Source organism: Ochotona princeps, chromosome 4 (genome assembly GCF_030435755.1).
Source record: "Ochotona princeps isolate mOchPri1 chromosome 4, mOchPri1.hap1, whole genome shotgun sequence".
In the NCBI taxonomy this organism is placed as follows: domain Eukaryota; kingdom Metazoa; phylum Chordata; class Mammalia; order Lagomorpha; family Ochotonidae; genus Ochotona; species Ochotona princeps.
The window spans coordinates 104,138,729-104,143,118 of record NC_080835.1 but is presented as its reverse complement, the minus strand read 5'-3'; the positions used below and the strand labels follow the sequence as shown (position 1 = coordinate 104,143,118).

Below are 4,390 nucleotides of genomic sequence, written 5' to 3'. Positions count from 1 at the left end.
ATGTATGTTAGGATTTGTGAGTCATTTGAGAAGAGAAGCCATTGGGCAGATGATCATGGGGATCTGAATGACAAATGACAGGTCTTCTCAGGAGGAAAGCATGTGCATTTTGTCCACAATGAATAAGGGATCCCGAGTGTTGTGGGAGATATTGTAGAAAAATGTTTAGCAAGTACAAAAAATATGCTTTAGAAACCCATCTTGAAAGATCCTAAAATATAGTATCAGGTTGAGGAGAAGTTCACAAGGAATCAATGCAGAGGTGGCTCTGTCTCTGTTCTTAGTAACTCACTCAATCCATCTCCCCAGTTTCCATCAAGGCTTCACCAGGAAGACACTGGGTCTGAAACTCTGAAATTCTAAGGCAGGAATGATAGCAAACAGACCTAGAGAGTGTAGGTGGTGATGCCTGATGGACTTGTGTCTGAAGACCCTGAGCATTCTGCCTGCCAATTCTGCCAATTGCCATCTGACCTGTAGGAAGAAAATTAATTAGAGAAGAAGGGGAGATACGACCAGTGTGAAAGCCGCAGCCAGTTGCAATCCGGTGAGAATGTTCTGGAGCAGTTGATATGGAAATGCACAGGCCAGGGACTCCTCAATCCTCAAGTTTAGATAACAGGCATGGATGCTGAGACTCCCATATCCTCAATGTTAGATAATGTTGTGGGGAATTAGGCATGAAACATGGCAGCAGCCTCATTTTTTGTCTTATATGAAAGAGGAGTATCCATGCAGACAACCCTGGTTTACAAAGCATGAGTTATTTGGGATGGGGAGAAAGAGGGCTCATGCGGCGGTGACAGGTGCAAGGCGGGGGGACTCTAGGGGAGGAAAAATCTTAGGAAATTTAAGAGAAAAAGAGAGACTCCTGCCATAGTGACAGCAGTTTCCAAGGAAGGAAAAGTCTGGGGAAATAATAAAAATGGTGTTGTTTATGCACCATTTCAGGGAGGGTGTTCACATGAGTCACCAAAAGGACAGAGAGATTAAAAAAAATTCACAACGGGCAGCAATGTCTATGACCTCATCCAGAACTAAAGAACTTCCAAGAGGTGGGACTGATGGCTTCCTCCTCCCATCTGATTATGAGCTGAGAACTCTGGCACCATTTCTTTGATGGTAGCCCAGAGATGGGATTAGTCTGTATTATGTCTCTTTGCTTTTGTTTTAACAAAACTAAGAGATGGGAATTGATAAGTTGATTCTGTCCCTTTGTTCTTCATCAAGTTGGGAATAGGAGTGGGGAAGGGTAAGAAATGAGGAGAAACATGATTTTGCAGTTTAAAAGTAACCTCACCAGAGACCCTAACTGTCTGTTATCCTATCTGATCCTCCAGACAACAGATTAAAGAGAGATAAGAATTTATTATTTACTGGTAAACCCCTTTTGCTGTTAACATGTAAATCACATCCTGCCTTGAACCCAACCCTCTTTCCTTATGCCTGTGTGACCCTCAATCTTTAAAATCCGATGCTGTTAATAATTTTTGGTTATTGATTATCAGTCAGCAGTCCATGTGGATGATTATTGGCTCTGTGCTCTAAGTCTCTCACAGCTGGACAGTAAACACTGGTCTATGCCAAAACATATGACATGTGTGCAAAGAATCCTTGCTCATCGCTAACTGGCAACATGTGGAATAAGGAGTCACTATCTTTAGATTCAGTGTCCTTGGCAATTCTCTGAGCTGAGCTAGGATAGAGAACATTCTAGCGCCTGATGAGTACCCACATCTGCTCCCTAAGCTGCCCTGGGAAGATTGTCTTCAACATGATTACCTTTGAAATAAAGGGAAACCTGTAGGAAGTGGAGAAGAGGGTGGATGAGTCCTGCAAGCCATTGGCCAGATTCCAAATTTGTTAGGAACTGACTTTTGGAAGCAGATGCTCCTTTTACACAAATATGCCATACATCAGATCTCAAGCACATGTCCTTTGAAACAGACCAGTACATAATCTCTCATGATTATCTGAGCTTCTTGGCTTACACATACTTAAAATGTTCTGAGTAGTCAATAGTGGCTGACATGTATTTTATGGACAACTGTGGGCCCCAGAGGCGTGCACCGCTGAAATCTGATTGGCTCTGTCATCTGTGGGATTTGCAATCTGTCAGGTGAGCATCACAAACCTCACACTATAATCAGAAGAGGAGAGCAGCTGTCATGGCCAAAAATGCCCAAAAGTATGCAAATCCTACTTATTGCACTTCAATCATCTAACCCAGTTCAGGACTTCTGAGCAGAGAGACACTGAGGATATTCGGTGATAATGCAGAATAGCTCCCTCAGAAATACGTGTCAGATGGAAACCCCTCTCTTGGAGACGCCCTCTTGCTCCAGCATGTTTGCATAGTCTTTTATTCATTCCATTCTTCTCCATTCCCTTTATAGCTGATTTTTCTCCTCTTGCACTTTTTTCCCTTTTTTGTTATTACAATGCTTTCCATTTTTGCTCCCTCTCAAAGCCCCCTACTTGCATGGTAACTATCTGATTTATCTCTTTCTTTTCCTTCTTGTACTTACCTCTGCCAATATCACTACCACCTGTTTTTCATTGGTATACTTGGTCTTATTTTTATGTGATTTCTTCTTTGGTCCAATTCTATACTTCTCTTTCTCTTAACCCTTGTAAGTATATCTTATTTCCTTTAAAACGTATTCATTCATTCATTTACAAGTCAGAGTTAGAGGAAAAAGAGAAAGAGAATGAATGGATCATTCTTTTTTTTTCTAACAGTCACAACAAAGTGTTTTTTTTTTTTTTTTTAAGATTTATTTATTTTTAATGCAAAGTCAGAGATGAGGAGAAAGAGGAAGATCTTCCATCCAATTATTCATTCCCCAAGTGACCGGAATGGCTGGAGCTGAGCCAATCCGAAGCCAGGAAACAAGAGGTTCTTCTGAGTCTCCCATGTAGGTGCAGGGTCCCAAAGCTTTGAACTGTCCTCAACTGTTTTTGCAGGCCACAAGCAGGAAGCTGAATAGGAGGCAGCGCCGCCAGGATTAGAACTGGTGCCCATATGCCCATATGGGATCCTGGCTTGTACAAGGCGAGGTCTTTAGCTGCCAGGCTACTGTGCCAGGCCACACAATAAAGGTTTATTACAATGAGAGGCAAGGTGACTGACCAACTGACCAAGACTGACACTGCTTACCAGAGTGCGGCCCTGAGCAACACATTTACAGGGTTTTTATAGGGACAGTTTACAAGAGCTTGTTGTGACTGGACAGCCTGTGCCCATCTTTTTTTGGGTCCAGACTCAGGTCTTGGAGCCACCTGTGAGATAACCAGACTCAGGTTTTGATTCCTAGGAACTGAGACTTATCCGTGCTGAAGGTCACACAGGCAGTTTGGTGTGCAAGCTCACAAGCAAACAAACCAGAAGATACAAAAGCGAAAAGTATTGCAGTTAGCAATGAACCATGTTTACTCCATTTTGATTAATTCTGTAGAAGTCCTTCATTTTATTTTTCTTTTTTCCAAAGAGTAAATACAAAAACACAGAAAATATCAAAAACCCTTCTGTACAGACCCAGGCGAGCCAAGGCACTCTCCCTCCTTGGGGTGACTGGGACTCTTCGGAGCTGAGGAGCTGACTTCACACCCAGGCCAACCCAGTCCAGCCACTTGTAGGACATGCCTAATGGCAGACAGGCTGCAGGCTATGCCTCAGTCTGAGTCGCAGGCCTCTTGCTCGGTGGTGGCGTCCACTGCAGAGCCTAGACACTCCAGGGTTCTGACCTCTCAGCCTCTCACGGATGAGCTCTGCCACGGTCCTCCGGATGCACCTTGTCAGCTGCTTAAGGTCCCAGTCAGGCTTCCAGGGAACGGGGTTGGCTGGGTTCACTTCCTCCATGGTTGGCTCCATCGGGGGTACCCTCCTGCTCTCCAGATCCTCATCCTCTGAGACATAACTCTGCAGCCCGCGTTCCCCCCGGGATTCTCCTCTTTCTCCTCCTCCGCTCCGAGCCGTTTGGTCCCCCTCTTCCTTGTCCTTGTGTCCGGCTTTCTCCTGTAGGGCCCTCAGCCTTTTCTTTTGCTACACGGCCTGCTCTTGTAGCTGTCCCACACTGGCCGCTGCCAACGCAGCCATCTTCCTTGTTCATGCGTCACTTCTCTGTTTGGCAGAGATAAATTGGTGCGAGCAACCGGTAATCGCATGTGTGCATTACTGGCTGATGGTCAATACCCAAAGTTTGTTAGTAGCATCAGGGTTTTATGGGCTGAGGAACACATAGGATAAAGGGAGGAAGCTTTGAGGAGTTTACATATCAACATCAGGCAGGTGATTTGAGCTTATGGAAGCTTCCATAAGCCTATCTATTAAACCTATCAATTGTTTTCACACCCTTGCCTGCAAGTATGTCTTTGCCTTTTTTTTTTT

At 44.4% G+C, this 4,390-nt stretch overlaps 1 pseudogene; it reads right to left on the bottom strand.

The window, feature by feature from the left end:
• Positions 1-3,675: 3,675 nt before the first annotated feature.
• On the bottom strand, positions 3,676-4,099 carry LOC118759434 (coiled-coil domain-containing protein 12-like; annotated as a pseudogene).
• Positions 4,100-4,390: the final 291 nt, after the last annotated feature.